Genomic DNA, 26,285 nt, shown 5'->3' on the forward strand with positions numbered 1-26,285 from the left:
CTGCTACTTCTAAAAGTGTAATAGGTCTATAGTTAGAGGGATCATTTGGGTTACCTTTCTTAAAGATAGGAAGTATAACGCCATAAGACCACTGATCTGGATAAGAGCCACTTATGAATATTGCATTAAATAATTGTAATAACATGTCCAGGCATTTAGGTGGTGCATTATTAAAGAAATCCACTATAACCAGGAGCTTTACTACACTTCATATCTCCAAGAGCTTGTACCAATTCCTCTTGAGTAATAACAGTGTCTAGCTCACTTTCGGGAATAACTGTATTTTCTATCAACTCATCACCAATGGAGTTGACAAAGTCATCTACAAATTTATAGAACTCAACAAAATCTGCACTTTCTCGGCTACCTTGAAACACTGACTCGAAATGTTTAATCCAGTGATTAACAGATATATTTCTAAAGGGGGCACAAGTCCTTTTTGAGACTAAAGACCAAAATATTTTATTATTACTTATTTCTATAGAAGACACCAGTTTTTCCACCAAAACTGATCTGTAATACTGTGATTTAGTTACACAAATTTCTTTATAGTATTTCCATGCCGATGAATATAGCTGTCCATCAACTTAACTGTTGGAGGCATGAAATGGACGCAACCACCTGCGTGCATCGGCTCGTGCTTCAACACATTCCTTGTCGTACCAGTTACCTCCCCTTCTATCATCACTTCTACGTAAGCTTGACTGAGGAACTCTACAGCCTTCAGCACAGGCTGCCATAATGTTTACAAATGAAGCTAGAGCTCTTGTTGTACAGTTGGCAAGATTATCTGAGAATTCACTAATTTTACAAACTGGTATAGTATTCCATTTATGATTAAAGTTTTTTTTCAACTCTTCTTTCCAATATAGTCGACTTTTGGGTGTTTTTTCTTCACATTTCTCATTTATTATTGTAAATTCTAATGCGAATGTCACATTGGGAAGGAATGTTCAGTCGCTAGACCATAGTCTACCACACTTTGGCCGTTGTTAGCATAACATGTAAGTACCAATCCCTACATCTTCACCTATTCGCCCATTACAAATTCCAAGGCCTGTGAGTTTGCAGAAGTCTCATTGGGCATGGCCTCTTTTATTAATAATGCTATCCCGTGAAGACCTAGGTAAAAAGTTATTATCTTCCACGTCATCGATGGGTAGATGTGTGGAATCATCATTTACGATATAATCAGGGCGACAACTGGTTCTAGCATTAAGGTCACCCATGACTACAACATGACAATATGGGTTATCTGACCTGAATATAACAATATTTATTGTCAAGTTTGACATCCATAAGTAAGCTCTGATGTCGTTGATACTACAGCGTCTAAAATTCCACCAATCCAGAAGGAAATATATAACTTTCACGTATAGCCTTAGCCTACAGTCGCGCTATTCTGGTTTCTTTTTCTGATCTCCCATTAGGGAATATATTTCTGTTTAGAATTCGATCACTAGATTTAACACTACTTTTCAGAACCTACCACAGGTGCAACTGATCATTATAGATTTTGCACGCAAATGAATAAGTAAAGGTGTTCGTAATATAATCTATAATGCGGGATATACTGCACACACAGGATATACATTTCTGTACATTTCATTTGAAATTGGCGGTGCAGCAATGATGGTAGATAATTTCCGGTTCAGATCAAGCTGTCCTTGAGATGACGTCACAACTCACCTGTCGATGAAAACTGGTAACTTTTCAGCAAGTAACCCCAGAAGTTCAGTCCAATTCAATATAATATTAACCACTAACAAGTCAACATCTATCTGTCATACCTAACATATACAAGCATCATATTCAATGTATAAAGTTTCACCTTAAAGAGATGTCGTTTGGCAGGGACTATTTTGCCAGGTGAGGGCGGAGGGATACAGTCTCGGCTTTGACGCGACACTGTACCGGTTCAGGTGTTAGTACATGTCACGATATTTCGTTGACCATCTTCACTTGTCCAAACTCACTGTCCAAGGTAAGACATTGTATTTGCCTGTCTTGCTACATTACTAGTATATTTTCTGGTTACTTACACTAGACTAGTTGCGTGGTTTCTAAACGAGAGGTCCACGCCCCAATGATAAAGACCACCTGATCACTGATCGAAAGAACTAGGAAATACCTCACTTCTTAGTCAATGTACAAAGCTATATTTGTCCATTTCGACAGTAGGGCTCTGGTAAGGTTACTACTCTCTATAAGTGTACAGGTTATATTACAGTAACTTACACATATTGTCATTCATCAGATTGCGAAGTTACATTATTGTAATTAGTAACACAAACATTTATCAATTGTCCCCCTTTTGTTGTATCAAAAGGCACAAAACTCCACCAGACATACTATACAGGCATCTTATGGATATGTAATACTTTGTTCAAGGGAATACAAATCTGAAAAATGACCTGTTGGGGAATTTAATACAATAGATGGACAGAAAATTCCTGACAGCCACACCCATAATTATATATTCACTATGTACTTCTAACATGGCACCATATCAGGCAGATGTCTCGTATCCACATATTTGTAAACAGTGTTTTGTTAAGATTACACACAGGGTACCCATCAGTCTTTAGTAACATCAGGTCTTCTAATCCAAAATAATCAATTATATAATTGGTGTAGGGCTGAACACCTATACACATTATATCTCATTTGCTACTATTTATATGTATGGAAAAGGTGAAGAAATGTATTGCTGTTGTCGTGATAGAGTTCAGTGGAAATATTTTAATGATTCTTGAAACTGAATTTTGACAAGAGCATAAATGTATTTGACATTATATCGTATCTTCTGCAGAAAGCAATAGAAATGTTATCTTGAAAATGTTTGCTTTGTCCAGCTTTAATCTCCTGTCATCATTTCATTATCACTGTAACCATGATAACCTGATATTAAAGACATATATTTGAGATATTGTCTTACATTGTGCAGGCTGTTTAGTAAGGAAGTAATTCATGCAACCAATTCAGACAGCAATGTTAGTCTTGGTGCAGACTTACAAAGCCTTCTTTCACTTGCTGTGTCGTGTGTGTGCTAAATGTGCCAGGAGAGAAGCGCAGTGTGTCACATAAAACTGTTTAAAGCAGCTGCCAGTGCTTGCACACCCTGATGTAGTGTACATTCAACATTGCTAGGGTTGTGTACATCCTGGTACCCATTTCTGCTGCTGCCATGATACATGATTGTTCATGTTGTAGGTAATAATCTGTGTAAAATGATGCAATCTGATGGAGAATCAGATGATACAGCAGTAGTTACCTTCATCCAGTCATCATTCATTGTCTGTCAGCATTAGTGTGCTGATGTTATTAAAGAAACAACAATAACCATGATAACTGGTGATATTTCATCTTTTAGAGGACATGGTTTTTTTCTGGTATATTTTCAGAAGTATTCATTAACTCTTTTATTATTACTTTGAAAGGATTATTCTAACTTTACTTAACAGCTAATAATGAACATGTTGAATGCCGTGGTAAATTTGCACAATATATGCTTTAAATAGAAGATAGTGGATGGATGACAGGTTTCTTTCAACTAATTCTTTCAAGCGCAATCAGGGGTAAATTTAACAACAAATTTGTATGTAGCTGGCAGGGCTTGCTCCTTTTAAAAGTTACTTTCCCTTCTCCCAAATGACTGGCCTACAACTAAATGGTTGAGGCTTCAAAGTGGCTGAACCTGTGGTCGTGAAGCCACCTGGAGGGGCTCTGAACATTTTAGAACTCCTCACCGCTAAAAAAGCCTTTTCCTGCACTCTTAGATTAAATCTTGGCTTCCATTTGCCTCATTTTGTGGTGATTTATGAGCAATAAAGATGTGTAAACAACTGGTTGTCATTGCACCAAGATGATCGCCCTATATCGTCCTTTGAGTTAGCTATTCAAAAGACATTCCCCCTAAATATTTTCTCCTCAAAATTACATGATTCACGAGTAGTGTCCAATTAAGAAAATTAAACATATATGGAGAAGAGTGAAATTTTGACTAACATGATCTACTTTACTTTTTAGCAAGCCCTTTGTTATTTTAACTGGTCCGGGCCAACAGGCCGGCAGTTAAATCAACCCCTGGAATTTTAGTTGTTTGCAACGTATGCCTCATAATTAGTTGTGTTGTTTTGGCCATGTTTGAGGCCCTGCAACCACTACATTGGGTTTCCTGTAGGTCAGGTAAAGTTCTGTCAAATAATCAAGATCACCATGTCTGCTGGTGAAGCCCTGTGTTGTTTTTGCATTCTGTTTGTGCTAGGAGTTAGTTGTAAATATGCCTAAACTGTCCTATCCTGCTTGCAGTGTGTTGGCCTCATGATGGGCCGTGTTGACTCCTCAATGTTTGCACCTGACCACAATAACTGCTGTAGCTACAGGTTGTTGCAGGTAGACACAGGTGTGTTGTCTACGGCAGGTTGTTGCAGGTAGACACTGGTGTGTTGTCTACGGCAGTTTGTTGCAGGTAGACACAGGTGTGTTGTCTACGGCAGGTTGTTGCAGGTAGACACAGGTGTGTTGTCTACTGCAGGTTGTTGAAGGTAGACACAGGTGTGTTGTCTACTGCAGGTTGTTGCAGTTAGACACAGGTGTGTTGTCTACTGCAGGTTGTTGCAGGTAGACACAGGTGTGTTGTCTACTGCAGGTTGTTGCAGTTAGACACAGGTGTGTTGTCTACTGCAGGTTGTTGCAGGTAGACACAGGTGTGTTGTCTACTGCAGGTTGTTGCAGGTAGACACAGGTGTGTTGTCTACTGCAGGTTGTTGCAGGTAAACACAGGTGTGTTGTCTACTGCAGGTTGTTGCAGGTAGATAGAGGTCTACTACATGTTGCAGGTACTTTGGGGAACTATGTTGGTTGGAATACTTTAGCATTTTGTGATCCAGGCAATTTGTGTGCTATCTTCACTGATAAGACAACAAAGATGCTGAAAAAATATGTGATGTTACTGATAATAGTTTGCTTATGGTTATGTAAGAATCTTGGTGACTTCCTGCTGTGATCAATGGCTATGTGACTGTGATCAAGTGAAGATAGAAAAGAGACCGCAGTGCACCTGCCCTCCTAATTGGCAACTGTGTAGCTTGTGGTGGGATTGCCAGAGGGAGGTTATTATCTTACTCCCACCTGCCTGTCGGTCCACATCACATTTTGCTTGTTTCTTAGTATGTGTCGCTGACTCACAACCGCATTACACTGCAAGGTGCTCATGAAGAACTCCAGCCCCATTCAAAACGATATTATCATCAGGATAACATAATAGCTGCTAATCATGCTAATTGGATTTGAATTTATTGCGTTAATGTTTTAACCCATTGAAGTCAACTCAAATTAGCAGCTATGTTTGCAAAACTTAAACACTTCTGGAAAAGGTTTATAGGGCCTACGAATGTAATAAACTTGTCTAAATTTCATGATATTGTAATCTGTTGGGTATTTCTTTAAATGATGCTGTCAACAATGCAGCACAATTCTTCCTTGTGTATGTTTTGGCATTTTGTTACTTGTGTGGGTGCAAAGGCACCTGCTGAGAAACTGATATTTGGCCTGCAGTCTGCAGCAGCTGTCAGTAAAAGTTTTCAAATGGGAGATAAACTTTCCCAATTAATGTGATGGCTTGATCGCGGTGACTTGTATTACACTGATTACAGGAATAATAAAGAGAAATAGGTGTTAATGCTTTATTTTACATTATTGCATTAAGTGCAGTTTTAAAATGAAAAGTTCAAATATCTGTTAAATTAGAAACAATTGATACTTTATATATAAAAAATTACAAATGTCTTACATAATTAGTTTTTCCCCATTTTGTCAGGATTTGTCTGCCAAGGGTACCTAGTTTGGAGATCTAGATAAATAAATCCCTGGTATATCATGAAGGTTCATGTTATGTATTGATCAACAAAATCATTTCAAGTTGGAATACCTTGCAGTTTATTCGCCAAATTTACAGGACCATGTGTAGTGGTTAGCATCAATCAGAACATGCGAGTGAGCGCTCAGAAACTTCTGCTGAAGGTAGTATTAATTTATGATGTTATAATGGTTCTGTTCTGATGTAGAAAATGTTGGTTGCTGTTCAATTTCTGAATTCCCTATGCATATGCCATTTTAGATTTTTGCATGTTTTAATTTAAGTAAGGATAAGATATACGGATGAACAATTTCTTTATTACAATTAGGAGCCACATTTCGGTGTAGGTCTATCACTGTTGTCAAGCAAGTGATGTACAGAGTCTGGTTGACAAGTATTTATACAGGTAGGCGGCAATGTTTATATAATAGAGTAGATTTAAGATGTAGTTACACTGAAGTGGAGAAGCCTGTTTATAATCTACAGAAAAGAATAAACATAGTGACTGGTGAAGTCAGTAGTATAAACAAAAGGGTGAAGCCAGTAATATAAACAAAAGAATTATGACTGGTCTTTGATGAGTTCATGGTACACCAGGTCGGGGGTATGTAATAGCCTTGGTCACGGTTGATTGACAGTTGGAGTCTTTTGATGTTGATGGCTTCTTGTAGTTTTCTGATTTTGAAGTCTTTGAGGTTGGTGGTGATGGCTTTTACTTTGTCCCACTGGATGCTGTGGCTTGGGTTGTCACGGATGTGGTTTGATAGAGCTGATTTACAGTAATCTTTTGGAGACTGAAAACGTCGCTCCTAATTGTAATAAAGAAGTTGTTCATCCATATATTTTATCCTTGCTTAGAACTCCAACTTCTAAATGCCTCTCAAAGAAGTTATTCATCGTCTTCATGGAGACATGGCAATCACAACCATAGACCAACTCAACAACCTGGAAAACAAGTGCATCTTATCATCCAACCACCTTATGTTCTTGATGCGATGCAGAGACAACAAACTCGTACCTAAAGGCCTACAACTAAGAAGCCCTGTCAACTCGCCAGCAGCACGCACTATCTTCCAGAAAGCCATAAAACACCTCGTAATAGAGAGGATATGCCACCATCGCAAAACCAAGTCCTTCACCCGAGATGCCATTCGCAAAGCATCAAAACCAGCTTCAATCAGTTCTTGCAGAACAAACCTACTCCACCCTCAGAAAGATCCAGACGAACAGCAACTGTAACCTGTATTCTGCCACAAAAAAAGACTCGCATAACCAAGTTCAATTACCACAAGAATCAACCCCACAACCTTAAACCCACAACAACATCTGCCATTGCAGACTACTACAGCAAGACTATCATCAACTCAAGCAGCAAGATCCTCGACCAGCAACACATTGCAGTCCTGGCCAAAGGGCTGAAGTTCTCACCAACCAGCTCCTGGGCCAACCATGATGCATTCATAGCCAACATCGGGAAGGGCTTACAACAACTGGCCCCAGGAGGTAATGTTGACTTCCTACGACACCAGATTGCCAACATCCTGAACAAAGACCAGCCCCATAAACCCAACCGCACTCATCACGAAAGGAAAATTCCCAGTCTGATGCTGCCTCAGCGTGACTGGTGCTTTTCACGATATATCTTCATGAGGCAAGACAGTTAACTGACTATAAAAGTCCAGTTTCCACCCTTGTCGAACTATCTTGGAATTCCTGGGCTCGATCGTAGAGCCAACAGTGGCTATTGTAATTGTATTGTAACATAAAAGTAGGTATGTTCTCTGATCTGATTGGTTAAAAAGTGTTGTCGAATGAGCATGACATCACTGAATTTTTTGGGTCTCATCACCGTGTATGTATACATTAATTAATTGAACTATTTTTGAAATCATCAACATGGAGGAACAGATGGAAATTTACCCTGACTTCCACATTGGAGATTTTGGATGAAATATTGAGTGATTGGGACAACGAGACATTTTCTGAGATAATTCAAGAATTTGAAGGTAAATGAAATTTACCTTTTTTAATTAACTAAACAATCATAATCATAGATGATGTAATTTTCGCATGTCTTGCATTTTCTTCAAACAAAATGGCGGCATCCAGTCAAGACGACCTGATCGATAATAAAGATCTATATTGTGGTAAAATTGATCTTACATCGCAAAGTGCAGCAAATCACGCGAGCATCTTGATTAAAAACATGAAAAGGTTTGGAAAATATCTGTTGAAATATCTGAGGTGCAAATCCTGCAATTGACCGAAATCTGAATGACAGTTTATGAACCGGATTTCGATGCACGATTCTAATTGGACTATATGCATAGACTCGTTAGTCCAGCCAAAATATAGCTCCATAATACCAGCCTAGTTTGGCAAGGGTGGAAACTGGACTTTAAAAGTCAGTTAACTCTCTTGCCTTGGGATGATGATCACGATAAACCTACCTTCCATGCAGTGTCTGAAACTCAGCAGTGTTAAGGCCCAGCACATTTAAAAAACTGTAGGCCCAGTGGAAAAACTGTAGGCCCAAACATTTTAGCTGAAGCAGGGTGACATACTCTTGCAATATAAATTACAACACAAAAGCAGTCAACCAGAAGCATTTACTGCTATCACACCACATTCCCAGAGACTCTGTTGTGACAGATGAAGCCTTCATTTATCATCAAGGAATTATCAGCTTGTAATACATCTTTGCTACTACATGTCATACACCATTTGAAAGGTCTAATCATACTGTTTATAAATATGAAATGTTTGTTAATCACATTATTTAAAAAGTGCAATTCTCACTTAATTCATTTCTAATAAAATATTAGGCTAACACATTCATAACATCCAGATAAAGCACCAAGGAAGCTAACATTATGGAGATTTTCAGCAATTTAAAGATTTAATATAGAGCAATCCACCTACTTATTTCTTTTTTATTTTCATTGTTTAAGTAATCTGAAAATGCTGATAAAAAGATTTTTAAGTACAATCTGTCATCACATATTTCCCGATAATAGTGGCTTTCCGCTTCCAAAACATGGAAGTTCGTGGACATATCGTGCTAGCTTACGACCTGTGACAAAGATTTTTTATGCATATATTTTGGCATTAAACAACGTGTCCGGGTCTAAAAATTGAGGCGACAAATGGTGGGATGAGATTTGACTAACATTACACGATTGCACGAAAAGATGGAAATAGTAACTTACAGGTAAGATTGACAATTTCCAGAAATTTTTGTTGATTTTGTATATTGCTTTAATTCATTTATGATTTGAGTGAAACGTCTTTATGTTGCTTTTGACTTGTTCGATATGGGCCAGTTGTAAAAGCGTGTCCCAGATTATGATTTTTTCAATAACATTATGAGAAACAGTTCATTATTTAAGTCTAATGATAAAATATGATAAATTGAAATGAAATACCGTATTCGACATAATAAGCGCCCAGGGCTCTCTCAAAATTAGAAATAGAGGGCTCTTATTATCTATATTATTTTGTTGAAAAACAACAGTGAAAAGATTGTAAATTTCATGGTTTATGCTGACATAGCAAATATCGCCGTGGGCGCTATTAGAGCGGGGCGCTTATTACGTCGAAAAACTATCTGCCCGAGAACAAATCTGACAGCCTTGGGCCTATGGGCTGATGCCTATTTTGAGCACTGCTTCCATGTCAGTCGAATAAAGCACTGTGTAGCTTTGGGTAAGGTAAAACATAAGCATTTCTGAATAAATGCAATGTTTTTAAACTTATATGATGCTACGACTTTAGGCCTACACGGACTGCGTCCACCTCCTTCCCTCTTTCTGTTCTGGCACCACTGTGTAAGCTGTGCCTGCTGTGCCTACTGTCATACAGTGAAGAACATGAGAGAGTGGGGTCCAAGGTGAATAACTCATGGGTTTCGGGGCATGGTCTATAGTCATATACTAGGACTATTCTGTTTCAACTGTCTCTCCGTTCCAGTACTGTCTGTTTGTGTGAGGTAGGGAAGCTAAAGCACTGTGTAGTGTCAGGTAAGTATAAAAACATTGCATTTAATCGGAAATGCTATTTTTTACCTGCTGTGGCTTTGACCGAAACAATCAACGTACCATTGTCTATCATGATTTACTCCCATTTTATATATCTATGAAACCTCTCGGTATTATAGACTGATTCCTGCAATGGTGGCAAAAACTTGAATTTGTATCTGATTTTAACTGTGGTAGCCATATCATACATATTGACACCAGCCAGCTGGTAGTACATGCCTTTCTGCCGTGTAGAAACTTCTGTTACTTATTTTCATTCTTGCTTCTGCCGAGTTCTGGTTACCAATGTGGAATAAATTATGAACTTTGTGATGTTGTCTTGTAAACAGTGAATGAATAATATTTTTTGTAGATTTGTTTTTGCTGAGAACATGATTTATAAGCATCTAAACTGCTCTCTTCAAACATATTACTCAGAAGGCACAAAGAACTAGAGTTAAAAGTTTGTAACAGAAACCTAATTGTTAGTAATCACAACAGTGTTAATATGTTTTGCAATATTACACACTGCATGCACTGTTGCAGATATTCAGGTGAATACATGGTGAGCAACAGCAGTGTCATGAAACTGAAACCATTTAACCTTGTAAATTGCTTACTTAATTCCTGCTCTGGTTATTATTAAACAAGGTTGTCATAATGAAACTGTTGCTTCATCTATGGAGGTATTGGTCTTTATTTTGAAGTATTGTATTGTAAGTATCCACAAAATACGTCAAAAAGTGTATGCTATAGCATACTTAAAAGAAGGTCACAGAATTCTGAACATATTTTGATTTTGAAAGCTGTATTACTTTGCCATTTGACAGCATTTTTGCATGTATCAGTGTGTAATTGACATGCAGTCAGTGTATGAAATTTCCAAAATGTTATTCAGTGGTGGCTTGTCACTGTCAGCAATTTCTGTAAACTGTAGGGACTACGAAACTGAAACTTCATATTGATGCATTAGCCCTGCAATTGTGTTTGGAATTGTGCTAACAGCAATTACAAATGTGCTCATAATATATATCGCCATGATCATGATGATGTTTGTCACTTTAATATCAGGGGTGGTCGGGTAGCCTAGTGTTTAAAGCGTTCTATCGCCACGCCGAAGGTACAATGTGTGAAGCCATTTCTGGTGTCCCCCGCTTTGATATTGCTGGATTATTGCTAAAAGTGGCGTAAAACCTCACTAAAAAAAACCTCACTCACTTACTCATGCTGATGTGCCCTTGTGCTTTGATTAACTCTATCAATACTGTCATGTTAACAATGAAAATTGTTCAGAGCACAAACATACATTCTTACACCAAATGTCCATAGGTCTTCAGCAAACTTGTTTTTTTCTCATATGGCAAGAACTAAACTAGGTGCATTTTGTCAAATGTGTCACTAGTTCACCTGCTTTGATAGAAGTATCTGAATTCTCCCTTTGTGAACAAGGGAAAATCATTTCCTGAATGCTTTTGTCTGTGATTGCATGTTGCTTGTGCACCTTACTGAGGCTGCTAACCCCCTTTTGGCATGTGGGATTCAGGGGTCTGTTTAGAGGTATACGGGACTCAGTAGTGTGGTACGCTGAATGCAAATAACATCATATTTGGTACCCAGATTCAACATTTTAAAAAAAGGTTTCTGTCATACTTTTAAATTTTTAATATTTTTTCAGCAATTTAACTTTAAATTGCACCCTTTTTTCAAAACTTTTGAGATCTGTGTTTAGTAATATTCAAGATTCGGGATTGAGCAATGAAAAATTAGATGGTATTCGTGATTCAGAGGAGAACGGGTTGTCACCTTCTTGACTGTACATGTACTGTGTATGTCACTAAGGCAATTGTTGCAGTGTAAGAAGTTGTAATCATTGTAATCGTGATGATGAGAAAGGTCAAGATCTAATATTGCTCCATAAATTAGTTGTAATTAGCATGTTTGATGGGTCTTTTGCATGCATAGTCTATATGATTGGGGTAACGAGATGTTATTGTGTCTATAAACATGATAAACATTGAACATCCTAGTTTGTGTTTCTGATTAATAGGGCTGTGAACTGGCCAGAAAAATGTATTTTGCAATCTAGTTACAGTTTAGGTGATGTGTCTCAGCCACTTACAGTTGCAGTGATGTAGCTCAGTCACTTACAGTTGCAGTGATGTAGCTCAGTCACTTACAGTTGCAGTGATGTATCTCAGTCACTTACAGTTGCAGTGATGTATCTCAGTCGTTTACAGTTAAGGTGATGTAGCTCGGTCACTTACAGTTACAGTGATGTATCTCAGTCACTTACAGTTGCAGTGATGTAGCTCAGTCACTTACAGTTGCAGTGATGTATCTCAGTCACTTACAGTTGCAGTGATGTATCTCAGTCACTTACAGTTGCAGTGATGTATCTCAGTCACTTACAGTTAAGGTGATGTAGCTCGGTCACTTACAGTTACAGTGATGTATCTCAGTCACTTACAGTTGCAGTGATGTAGCTCAGTCACTTACAGTTGCAGTGATGTATCTCAGTCACTTACAGTTACAGTGATGTATCTCAGTCACTTACAGTTGCGGTGATGTATCTCAGTCACTTATAGTTGCGGTGATGTATCTCAGTCACTTACAGTTTGGGTGATGTATCTCAGTCACTTACAGTTTAGGTGATGTATCTCAGTCACTTACAGTTGCAGTTATGTAGCTCAGTCACTTACAGTTGCAGTGATGTAGCTCAGCCACTTACAGATGCTTTGATGTAGCTCAGTCACTTACAGTTTGGGTGATGTAGCTCAGCCACTTACAGTTTCAGTGATGTAGCTCAGTCACTTACAGTTGCAGTGATGTAGTTCAGTCGCTTACAGTTGCAGTGATGTAAAACGTCTAGTTAATATGGCTGTGTATTGGCCAGAAAAATGTATTTTACAATCTTGTGCTGAAGTAAATATTGCTCGGCATGGTCAGTCGGTGACATTCGTACACTTCCTTGTTTCCACCATTTTGTCAATCAATTTTAAATGGAAACATTTGTGAATGAATTCCTGCGTAGAATTTAGGTTAAACCATGCAAATAATAACCAAGCCGTGTATATATTTTTCAACCAACAGAACACCGAAAAAATATTGCTACATGTATCTTTTGAAAAGCTTATCATGCTTATTGCAGTATACCGGTAATATCATGCAGTCCTACTAGTTTAGTTAGTGTGTTCTGAAAGTGGAAGTTATAAGAGGAGATATTTCTCATGAAGCGTGTTAAGTTTTTAGCAAGTTAGAGGTGGAGTATGTTGGTTGTTGTTAGGCATTAATTGTGTTAATATGGTCGCTGTTCAAAAAAATTTGTTTCTGAATGTTTGTCACTGAGACAGCTGATTGGCGTATTGGGATACACCTTTAGTGGGTTTAGGTCTGTCTCATCAAGATTGGAACAAATGGAAAAACAATGTAGTGAATTAACATGATTAAAACATCTCCCCAGTTTAATAGTTGAAGCTTTTGTAATGGAAAGGTTACTAAAGTACTGTCGGAAATGCTAGAAAACTGCTTTTTGCCTGTTAAAAAAGGATATATTTTTTCACAGACTGTTGTTATTGAAATATCGAATAGCTACCGGTAGCCCTACCTGTGGTTTGAAGTATTTCAGTCACAAGGAGTCCTGTCGACAAGTTTACAGGAGACAAATTCGAACGAAAACAGGAAGTTCACATTTATTCTAAGTCCAATGATGACAGTCTGAAACATACTTTAGAAATATGTGCACATTATTATAATGATAATAATGTAGTCTTCATAAAACATCTAATCCACACACAAAAATCATTTTGAGAAAATTCTAGATGTGCATCTTCTAAAATGACAAAATGACGCTGCGTTTCTTTGTTAACATTGCTCCCATGATGCATGTTACATTACACTTGCATAGCCATAACCATGGTACACGATATGGAGTCTATACTGGGAAATGTTTACAAGTTCTTTACACTTTAGAGAGATAGAGGGAAACCATTTATTAATTTAGATAGGGTGAATTTACCGAACTGCCCAAGCTATGGGGTTTTCACTTCATACCATCAAGTCTAGGTATGTTAAGAAAACAAAACAGGTATAGGGGTGGTCTCAAAAACAAAACTGGGAAGTAAAAGGATATAAGACAGCTTTGATACAGGGTGATTAGGCGTATAGTGTACAAGTTTTATGAGCAGAAGGTAACCCTGACTTGTAGTAGAATTTGGGAGGAATTAAAGATACAATTCATGTTTCCTGGACTGCACTAACTATTGCTCTTCAAGAGATGGGATTTCAAGACACTGCGCATGGCGATGACTGAGCACTTTTCAGGGGAAAATATTCCGTCCTGTCTATCCAGTCACATTATCTCCTACCCTGTCATAACTATCACAGTCATACCTTGATGAATCATTCCACTGACTACATGTGGCTATCGGCAGATGGACAAAAAGCACCCATGGTACCATCAGGTAAATCTAATCGTGTCATTGTTTTGCATGCTGCAACGCATGATATGGTGATGTGTGCTAGTTTTTGAGGCGAAAAAGAAAAGTGGTGATTTTCATTAGGAAATTATAGGAGGTGATGTGTTCATAGAATGGTTTGAACTTCAGCTATTGCCTATTTTAAACAACGCCAGTGTTGTTGTCATGGACAACGCCAGTTAATATAACGTCCGGGAATCAGATACTGTTGCCCAAACCATGAGTAGTCTGAAGGTGACCATATATGACATTGTCGACTTCAGACCATATGAAACGAAAGTTCAACTCATGGAGAAAATTCGGCTGAAGAAGAAACCAGTTAAGTACAAGACATATGTGCTGGCAGCACAACACGGTTACGTTTTCTTACGTACAGCAGTCCAACATTGTAAGCTCAATCCTGTTGTGCCCATCTTGTCTAAGTGTAACGGGTTGGTAGCAAGACATAACACAGCATTCAAAAGTACAGATTCATATTCGTCATCAGCGGAAATAAATGCTACCTCAAGAAACCATCTGTAGAACAACAAATACTTCTGGATTCCAAAACCGCAACCTTCCAATACTCATCCTGTTTCATAGCTCTTAACTAGTCTATCATGTTTCCATGCAAATAATGCAGCACATATCCTGAATTGCTACCCCATCAACGCATGTCAATTAAGTACAATAACAGCAATATTTTGAGACCATCCCCAGCTCGGTGACATTTGCACCTGGGAGAATGCACGGGACTGTGGGAGGTCATCACGTCGGGACAAGTTTATCATCATTTTACCTGTGAAAGTACATTTTAAGGGTAATCACAATGTAAGTAAGACTAGATAAGGTCAATTCGTGTTATTTTGACATATGCTCTTTTTATAGTCCTATGACTCGTATTTATTACATGAAGCCAGAAAAGCAGTTTTCTAGCATTTCCGACAGTACTTTATCATGAGTATTTATACAATGTTCTACAAAGTTATCAACATTACTAAACTTGTTCAGTTGTTAGGAATTGAATAGTTTTATGACTATGGACAGACTATGGTTTTGCTTGGAATGTAATGCATTTGAATAGTTAAGAGATTGCTGATGTGCCGTTAAGCACCTTTGAATCACAGAGAAGGACAACAACAGGTTGGGACAGAGACCATATACCGAGGGACAGGCCTCTGGGCTACCTGGTGAAAAATCACTGCCACTCGAAGTCAAGCGGCACTTTCACAAAGGACTGCAAGATTCGAAGATTTACATGCAAGGTTTTCGTGAATTGACTACCATATTTTCCTGAGTATAGTGCGCACTCATGTATAATGGGCAGCCCCCTCTAGTGGATTCAATATTTTGGAAACAAATTTTTTGAATACAAAGCGCAGAAAAAAAATTACACCGTACCCCTTTAGCGAAGTCTGGCAAACGAACAGGCGATGAGAAACTTGGTCAGTACAAATTCGAAATTTGAGATAAAAAATCACCAGACATGTTGATTTACCGTTTAAATTGTATTTTTTGTTCTGCTAGGCATTGTTTTATATCCAAAGATGAGATTACCTTGTTTATTTTCTCGTGTAATTAAGCCGGACACAGCAATCAGCTGTACACACGTTTTCTTGGAATACTGGTGATTCGGTCAAGACACACCCAATGATATAACTTTACAGGAGTTTAATACAAAGATCGGCAAAAATTGTATCTGAAACTATTTTTTTATCAGGAATAATATATTCCAATATCTTGTTAATTTAGATGCAGCTTTTACTAAACATATTTAAAATAATAATAACCCTAAGCGAAGCAGCTGATCGCTATTGCCGGGTATTAGTTTTTACATGGAATCAGTCTGACCAGTCACCGTCAAGGCTCCCATGCACGTGATCGCGTGATTGAGAGAATTACGTGTTGACATAGAATCGTCCAACAAAAACAAATATGACTTTTAACGAGTCACAGTATGGCATTTATGATATATGTATCCATTCTCTGTCAACTAATGTTCGTTTCAAGGCATCAATAGTGGTAATCTGACCGTGGTTGCTGTTAATAATGGTGAGTTGTGCGATCTTCTGATTGCTTCACACACGATTTCGCCGAAATTTTTATTTTATTTTTTTAATTTTTTATTATTCCACTTTTTTTTGTCGTACAGCATTTCATACATATTAATGTTCATACAGCGATTCTTAAAACAATAACAGAATCATACATCATGGGGGCATATGAACTCGGATAATTCAGTATTTGAGTTGATATGGTTACAAAAATAGTTTGTGGCAGCTGGACCAAAACTTCACAAACTTGTTGTAGTTACAGTTAGAGTAAGCTATCGCTTTAGTTATAAAGTAGTAATTTGCCAACTCTCTCTGGATCAACTCGAAAGACAATTTTTTCTTTTTAAGATAAAATTTGAATATAGTATCCTTAATGACAAGGCATATAGCATTTAATGGATCATTTTCCTTTAAATGGAAAGCCCAGTAAAACGTTTTCTTTGGAGAAATTGATATGAATTTCCGCCTTATTATTTATCCATCTTTCAAGTTCGGCCCAGAGAGAGTTAGCGTTTTCACAATTCCATAGTACATGAGAAATGTCAGCAATAACTTTATCACAACTTGTACACAAGGGAGAATCTTTATATCCCACTTTAAATAGGTATTTACCAACCGGAAGTATTTGATTAATGATTCTGTACTGAAGCCAACGCAATTGCACACTATCAGTACATTGGAAGGGTATTTCATTTATATTTTTCCATTCATAATCTGTATAATATTTTATTTCATTTTCCCATTGCTGACTGGCTGAAATGTTGAACTCAATAGCACATCATAGTAGTATTTTGAACCCTTTGGACTCTTCATAAGTACATGAATGTTAAATGGTAAAATTGGGGCTACCAATGGTGTAACATCATAAGTTTCTAAAGATTTTAAATAAACATTTATAGCATTTCTTACTCCGTAAAACGTTAAACGATTACACGAATCATTGTATCTATTCTCAAATTCTTAGTATGAAAGAAGTCGGCCCTGATGATCTACCAAATCATTGATAAATTTTACTCCCACATCATCCCACTTGTTAATAAATATATATTTCCCATCAATCTGCACATTGTCATTGTACCATTTATATTTGGAATAAGCATCCTTTCGTGTTTTCTGATGTTTTTCTATATATCGGCCCCAAGACGACACTACATCTCGCCAAAAAGGATTTCTGATAGTTTTGACGATGTGGTCTCTTATGTATTTTGCATCCATTTGAAAAATATCAGATGGGATAATATTAGCCTCAAATATAAACGATTTAAGGGTAGTATTTGATAGATGAATGTGACGAAGCCAAGAATATATCTTTTACTAGGGGTACTTTAAAACCACCGTTAGGAATATTATTCATTACCCTTTCTCTTTTAATTTTATCCGGTTTTTCATTCCAACTAAAAATGAAGCACTTTGCTTGAAATTTATTTATAATATCTTCGGATGGAGCAGGAACAGTAGAAAACAAATGATTAAGTTTTGGTAACAATAATGATTTCAATATTGTATTTCGTCCAAAGGGTGTAAGTATTCTACTTTTTCATAATTGCATTGAATTTTTTATTTCTTTGAATTTATCGTTATAATTAATGTCTACCATATTTTCAAGATCAGTATCAAATTTAATGCCCAATAACTTAAAGTCATCGGTCCAATCCATTTTCATTTTGGGAAGTAGTTTTATCCGACTACGTTTTTTTGAACCAATCCATATCAACTTAGTTTTGTCTATATTTACCCGTAAGCCCGAAAAACGTTCAAAGAGAGTCAATGTTTTAAAAACAGCTTGTAAACATCTTTCTGTACCATCTAATATTAAAGTTGTATCGTCTGCAAACTGAGCTAATAAGTGATCAATAGAACCAATCTTTAATCCTTTGATAGATTTGTTATTCTTAATCAATCTGGTTAATATCTCAGTACATATGATAAAAATATACGGGGAAATTGGGTCGCCTTGGCGACAGCCTCGACTTAACTTGAAGAATGAACTTGCAAAACCATTAACCAATACACATGACTCTGAGTTTTCATACAATAATCTTATCCATTTACGTATTGAAGAACCAAACTTAAAAAATGCTAACACGTCTTGAATAAATCCCCAATCCAAAGAATCAAAAGCTTTTTCGAAGTCGATAAGCATTAACATGCCAGGAATTTGATAAGTATCGACATATTCCATAACGTCATACACCTGCCTGTTAATCTCTCCCATATATCTCCCTTTAATAAAGCCTTTCTGTTCTTCACTGATAAAAGTAGATAAAACTGGTTTGATCCGATCTGCTATAGCCGAGGAAGCAAGTTTGTATGTAGTGTTAAGTAACGAGATGGGTCTCCAGTTTTTCAAAAACGTTTTTGACTTACCTTCTTTTGGAATACACGTAATAATGCCCTGAACTTGCGTGACTGATATCGCTTCGTTTCTATAAGCATAATTAAGAGAATTTAAAAGATATTTATTTAAATCACGCCAATTTTTTTTGTAAAATTCTGCAGTGAAACCATCAGGTCCCGGACTTTTATCGTTTTTCATACGCTTTAAGGCACTAAGTACTTCATCGTAAGTTAATTCACCTTCCCTTGCTTCCGCTAATCTTTCATTAACTTTATTTTGATCATTTGGAAATAATGTTTCTAAATCTATCTGAGATCTATCTTTTTTTGAATATAGGGTTTTATAAAATGATTTCATGTCATTTAAAATATCTGAAGCGTTTGTGATAATTTCTCCAGATGTTCTTTCAAGTTTAGTGATTGATTTAATCAGAAAATTTCTTGATTCCAAGTTTAGAAAGAATTTGGTTGGTTTTTCTCCCTTTTCTATCCATTTGGCTTTAGCTCTTACAAAACAACCCCTCGCTTTAATTTCACTAATTTCCTCTAATTCAGAATTTATTTCATTTATTTCTTTGAGTATTTTTTTTTTTATCATCAACATTTTCTAGTATATCTAGTTCAGTTATCTTACAGGAGAGCTTTTCATTTAATTGTTTTTCTTTATTTTCTCTATTTCTTTTTGCACTACTAGAATATAATATGGTTTTGCCCCTTACCAAACATAAAATTGTTTCCCATAAAAGCTGATCCGAAATATTGTAACCTTCATCTTTTTTGTATTCCGCACAAGTTTCATTCATAGTGTCCTTAACTAGCTTCACATAATCTGGATCATTTAGTAAAGAATTGTTAAATTTCCAGAAGCCTTTACCGCGTTTGATTTCGTTATAACACAGACTTATCTCTTTAGCCGAGTGATCTGTTTTAAAATCCGGATCAATGCTGGTATGTTGCACTGAGGAGAGAAGATTGTGTGAAATAAGAAAATAATCAAGCCGTGATTGTTTCAGGGGAGTAGGTTGACGCCAGGTATATCTTCTTTCATTTAGGTTATTTAATCTCCATGGATCTTTCAGATCATACAGCTCTATAAGATCGTGTATTTTGGATCTAGCTTTTGGGTTATTTACATTCTTGTAATTAAATTGATCAATTAGAGGATCTAAAGTACAATTCCAATCTCCACAAATGATTAAAAATTCAGCCTCGGATTCGTTTAAAATATCTGCAATCTGTTCATAAAATTCGGGGTTATCTTCATTTGGGCCATACAGAGTTATGAGTAGGTATGTCTTATTTTCAATTTCAATATCTAGGGCCTTGTAATTCCCAAAGTCTTCATCTGAATATTCTTTACAAACTTTAAATTCAAAGTTATTATTAAAAAGAATTGCAGTTCCACGAGCGTTTGATTTATATGAGCTAAAATAACATTCTGTATAGCCCCATTGTTGTTTGATGAATTGTTCTTGTTGTTTCGTAAAATGCACATCTTGTATACAATAAATGGATGCTTTTTTCTTTTTAAGAAAGGAAAATACTTGTTTTCGTTTTAGGTTGTCGCTAATATCCCTACAGTTCATAGAAATAATTCTTACTCTTTCAGACCCCATTACGATGACAAATGGGATAGATATACATGATCAATTTTGAAATGCTGACTTTTGTATGCCTTCCAGAATTTGTTATTTTCATGTTGTACATATTACGACTGTGGAATTTTATAACAACTGAAGAAACAAAGAAAAACAAAGAGTAAGATGGACTCATAAGAAGCCTTAATTTCAAATACTAGTACACCAACCCGTACCCGCAAAGTATACAAGAGTGAATTTCTCTTTGTATAAATACATAATTTAAATTAGACATTTCGCCGAAATTAATTAAAACAATATTACAAGGAATTTTGGATGAAATAAGTTACAAACATAAGTCCAGATATACAAAGAACACGTTTTGACATGGTATTTCCGGAGTTATGTGCTCACGGTAATGTCTTTCCATTGGGGGAAAAAACATCAAAACTCATTAATTCGTGTATAATGCGCACCCCCTTCTACACAGCTGTTTTTTTGGGGAAAAAGTGCGCACTATACTCAAGAAAATAGGATAATCAGCTGTCCAACCCTTTACATATTTATAAATGTTAAGTCATGTTAGATTTCTTGATTTGTTAAAGGACATTTATTACATGTGAGTAACTATATGTATACTTTGACATTCTTGCTCATTAACATACACGAGCATCGTACCACATCCCTTTGTTCTATCATACAATTGGAAAATGGTGGCCTGCAAGAAATTCACAATTTATCCATTTTCCAGTACAAATTACTCCATTAAATATGAAACAGTCTGTAGTTCAATTTTTAGTTTTTAACTGTTTCACCGGTTGCAGCTCTGTTCCTACAGCTACAGTCATGTAGCTCAGTCACTGACAGTTACAGCTCAAGGCACAGCTGCACTGATGTATCTCAGTCACTTACAGTTTGGGTGATGTATCTCAGTCACTTACAGTTTGGGTGATGTTTCTCGGTCACTTACAGTTTTAGTGATGTATCTCGGTCACTTACAGTTTTGGTGATGTATCTCGGTCACTTACAGTTTGGGTGATGTATCTCAGTCACTTACAGTTTCAGTGATGTATCTCAGTCACTTACAGTTTGGGTGATGTATCTCGGTCACTTACAGTTTGGGTGATGTATCTCAGTCACTTACAGTTTCAGTGATGTATCTCAGTCACTTACAGTTTCAGTGATGTATCTCAGTCACTTACAGTTTGGGTGATGTAGCTCAGTCACTTACAGTTTCAGTGATGTAGCTCAGTCACTTACAGTTGCAGTGATGTATCTCAGTCACTTACAGTTTGGGTGATGTATCTCGGTCACTTACAGTTTGGGTGATGTATCTCGGTCACTTACAGTTTGGGTGATGTAGCTCAGTCATTTACAGTTTCAGTGATGTAGCTCAGTCACTTACAGTTTGGGTGATGTAGCTCCGTCACTTACAGTTGCAGTGATGTATCTCGGTCACTTACAGTTTGGGTGATGTATCTCAGTCACTTACAGTTGCAGTGATGTAGCTCCGTCACTTACAGTTACAGTGATGTATCTCGGTCACTTACAGTTGCAGTGATGTAGCTCAGTCACTTACAGTTTGGGTGATGTAGCTCCGTCACTTACAGTTGCAGTGATGTATCTCAGTCACTTACAGTTTGGGTGATGTATCTCAGTCACTTACAGTTTCAGTGATGTATCTCGGTCACTTACAGTTTGGGTGATGTAGCTTAGTCACTTACAGTTGCAGTGATGTAGCTCAGTCACTTACAGTTGCAGTGATGTAGCTCGGTCACAGTTGCAGTGATGTAGCTCAGTCACTTACAGTTTGGGTGATGTAGCTTAGTCACTTACAGTTGCAGTGATGTAGCTCAGTCACAGTTGCAGTGATGTAGCTCAGTCACTTACAGTTGCAGTGATGTATCTCAGTCACTTACAGTTGCAGTGATGTATCTCAGTCACTTACAGTTGCAGTGATGTATCTCAGTCACTTACAGTTGCAGTGATGTATCTCAGTCACTTACAGTTACAGTGATGTATCTCAGTTTCTTACAGTTTAGGTGATGTATCTCAGTCACTTACAGTTACAGTGATGTAGCTCAGTCACTTACAGTTGCAGTGATGTAGCTCAGTCACTTACAGTTTAGGTGATGTAGCTCAGTCACTTACAGTTTGGGTGATGTATCTCAGTCACTTACAGTTACAGTGATGTAGCTCAGTCACTTACAGTTACAGTGATGTAGCTCAGTCACTTACAGTTTGGGTGATGTATCTCAGTCACTTACAGTTTAGTTGATGTATCTCAGTCACTTACAGTTGCAGTGATGTAGCTCAGTCACTTACAGTTTGGGTGATGTATCTCAGTCACTTACAGTTTAGTTGATGTATCTCAGTCACTTACAGTTTGGGTGATGTAGCTCAGTCACTTACAGTTTGGGTGATGTATCTCAGTCACTTACAGTTACAGTGATGTATCTCAGTCACTTACAGTTTAGGTGATGTATCTCAGTCACTTACAGTTACAGTGATGTATCTCAGTCACTTACAGTTTGGGTGATGTAGCTCAGTCACTTACAGTTACAGTGATGTATCTCAGTCACTTACAGTTAAGGTGATGTATCTCAGTCACTTACAGTTACAGTGATGTATCTCAGTCACTTACAGTTTGGGTGATGTAGCTCAGTCACTTACAGTTTGGGTGATGTAGCTCAGTCACTTACAGTTTGGGTGATGTAGCTCAGTCACTTACAGTTGCGGTGATGTATCTCAGTCATCTACAGTTACAGTGATGTAGCTCAGTCATTTACAGTTGCGGCGATGTAGCTCTGTCATTTACAGTTACAGTGATGTAGCTCAGTCATTTACAGTTGCGGTGATGTAGCTCAGTCACTTACAGTTTGGGTGATGTATCTCGGTCACTTACAGTTTAGGTGATGTAGCCTTAGTCTCTTACAGTTGCAGTGATGTATCTCAGTCACTTACAGTTTTAGTGATGTAGCTCAGTCACTTACAGTTTAGGTGATGTATCGCAGTCACTTACAGTTTAGGTGTTGTAGCTCAGTCACTTACAGTTTAGGTGATGTATCTCAGTCACTTACAGTTTAGGTGATGTAGCTCAGTCACTTACAGTTAAGGTGATGTATCTCAGTCACTTACAGTTTAGGTGATGTAGCTCAGTCACTTACAGTTGCGGTGATGTAGCTCAGTCACTTACAGTTTAGGTGATGTAGCTCAGTCACTTACAGTTTGGGTGATGTATCTCAGTCACTTACAGTTACAGTGATGTATCTCAGTCACTTACAGTTTAGGTGATGTAGCTCAGTCACTTACAGTTGCAGTGATGTAGCTCAGTCACTTACAGTTTGGGTGATGTAGCTCAGTCACTTACAGTTGCGGTGATGTATCTCAGTCATCTACAGTTACAGTGATGTAGCTCAGTCATTTACAGTTGCGGCGATGTAGCTCAGTCATTTACAGTTACAGTGATGTAGCTCAGTCACTTACAGTTGCGGTGATGTATCTCAGTCATCTACAGTTACAGTGATGTAGCTCAGTCATTTACAGTTGCGGTGATGTAGCTCAGTCACTTACAGTTTGGGTGATGTATCTCGGTCACTTACAGTTTAGGTGATGTAGCCTTAGTCTCTTACAGTTGCAGTGATGTATCTCAGTCACTTACAGTTTTAGTGATGTAGCTCAGTCACTTACAGTTTAGGTGATGTATCTCAGTCACTTACAGTTTAGGTGTTGTAGCTCAGTCACTTACAGTTTAGGTGATGTATCTCAGTCACTTACAGTTTAGGTGATGTAGCTCAGTCACTTACAGTTTAGGTGATGTATCTCAGTCACTTACAGTTTAGGTGATGTAGCTCAGTCACTTACAGTTGCGGTGATGTAGCTCAGTCACTTACAGTTTGGGTGATGTATCTCAGTCACTTACAGTTACAGTGATGTATCTCAGTCACTTACAGTTTAGGTGATGTAGCTCAGTCACTTACAGTTGCAGTGATGTAGCTCAGTCACTTACAGTTTGGGTGATGTAGCTCAGCCATTTACAGTTGCAGTGATGTATCTCAGTCACTTACAGTTTAGGTGATGTAGCTCAGTCACTTACAGTTTAGGTGATGTAGCTCAGTCACTTACAGTTTGGGTGATGTATCTCAGTCACTTACAGTTGCAGTGATGTAGCTCAGTCACTTACAGTTTAGTTGATTTAGCTCAGTCACTTACAGTTGCAGTGATGTAGCTCAGTCACTTACAGTTTAGGTGATGTAGCTCAGCCACTTACAGTTTAGGTGATGTATCTCAGTCACTTACAGTTTAGGTGATGTAGCTCAGTCACTTACAGTTTTGGTGATGTTTCTCAGTCACTTACAGTTACAGTGATGTATCTCAGTCACTTACAGTTTAGGTGATGTATCTCAGTCACTTACAGTTTAGGTGATGTATCTCAGTCACTTACAGTTTAGGTGATGTATCTCAGTCACTTACAGTTGCAGTGATGTATCTCAGTCACTTACAGTTGCAGTGATGTAGCTCAGTCACTTACAGTTTGGGTGATGTAGCTCAGTCACTTACAGTTTGGGTGATGTATCTCAGTCATTTACAGTTACAGTGATTTAGCTCAGTCATTTACAGTTGCGGTGATGTAGCTCAGTCACTTACAGTTTGGGTGATGTAGCTCAGTCACTTACAGTTTAGTTGATTTAGCTCAGTCACTTACAGTTTGGGTGATGTATCTCAGTCACTTACAGTTGCAGTGATGTAGCTCAGTCACTTACAGTTTAGGTGATGTAGCTCAGTCACTTACAGTTTAGTTGATGTAGCTCAGTCACTTACAGTTGCGGTGATGTAGCTCAGTCACTTACAGTTTAGGTGATGTAGCTCAGTCACTTACAGTTTAGGTGATGTAGCTCAGTCACTTACAGTTTAGTCGATGTATCTCAGTCACTTACAGTTGCAGTGTTGTAGCTCAGTCACTTACAGTTTAGTTGATGTAGCTCAGTCACTTACAGTTGCAGTGATGTAGCTCAGTCACTTACAGTTTAGTTGATTTAGCTCAGTCACTTACAGTTTGGGTGATGTATCTCAGTCACTTACAGTTGCAGTGATGTAGCTCAGTCACTTACAGTTTAGGTGATGTAGCTCAGTCACTTACAGTTTGGGTGATGTATCTCAGTCATTTACAGTTACAGTGATTTAGCTCAGTCATTTACAGTTGCGGTGATGTAGCTCAGTCACTTACAGTTTGGGTGATGTAGCTCAGCCACTTACAGTTGCAGGGTTGTATCTCAGTCACTTACAGTTTAGGTGATGTAGCTCAGTCACTTACAGTTGCAGTGATGTATGTCAGTCACTTACAGTTGCAGTGATGTATCTCAGTCACTTACAATTGCAGTGATGTAGCTCAGTCACTTACAGTTGCAGTGATGTAGCTCAGTCACTTACAGTTTGGGTGATGTATCTCAGTCACTTACAGTTGCAGTGATGTATCTCAGTCACTTACAGTTTGGGTGATGTAGCTCAGCCACTTACAGTTGCAGGGTTGTATCTCAGTCACTTACAGTTTAGGTGATGTAGCTCAGTCACTTACAGTTGCAGTGATGTATGTCAGTCACTTACAGTTGCAGTGATGTATCTCAGTCACTTACAATTGCAGTGATGTAGCTCAGTCACTTACAGTTGCAGTGATGTAGCTCAGTCACTTACAGTTTGGGTGATGTATCTCAGTCACTTACAGTTGCAGTGATGTATCTCAGTCACTTACAGTTTGGGTGATGTATCTCAGTCACTTACAGTTTAAGTGATGTAGCTCAGTCACTTACAGTTGCAGTGATGTAGCTCAGTCACTTACAGTTTGGGTGATGTATCTCAGTCACTTACAGTTTAAGTGATGTAGCTCAGTCACTTACAGTTGCAGTGATGTAGCTCAGTCACTTACAGTTGCAGTGATTCCAGGAATTCCTGTCGGTCATCACTGTACTCCTTGAATTGGATCTATACAA

At 37.7% G+C, this 26,285-nt stretch overlaps 1 protein-coding gene across 4 annotated transcripts in view; it reads left to right on the forward strand.

The window, feature by feature from the left end:
- Positions 1-1,683: 1,683 nt before the first annotated feature.
- LOC124114718 (unconventional myosin-VI-like) overlaps positions 1,684-26,285 on the forward strand; it is a 163,744-nt gene continuing 139,142 nt past the window's right edge. The window contains exon 1 of one of the 4 annotated variants that reach the window (XM_046475424.2): positions 1,684-1,705. The gene's annotated coding sequence lies outside the window, so the exon portion shown is untranslated. Of the gene's footprint in view, positions 1,706-1,742; positions 1,985-26,285 lie in introns of those variants that run through there. The other 3 variants (XM_046475426.2, XM_046475423.2, XM_046475425.2) reach the window with 3 other exon arrangements.

The sequence above is a fragment of the Haliotis rufescens genome, unplaced genomic scaffold, assembly GCF_023055435.1.
Source record: "Haliotis rufescens isolate VD_foot unplaced genomic scaffold, xgHalRufe1.0.p SCAF_5, whole genome shotgun sequence".
In the NCBI taxonomy this organism is placed as follows: Eukaryota; Metazoa; Mollusca; class Gastropoda; order Lepetellida; family Haliotidae; genus Haliotis; species Haliotis rufescens.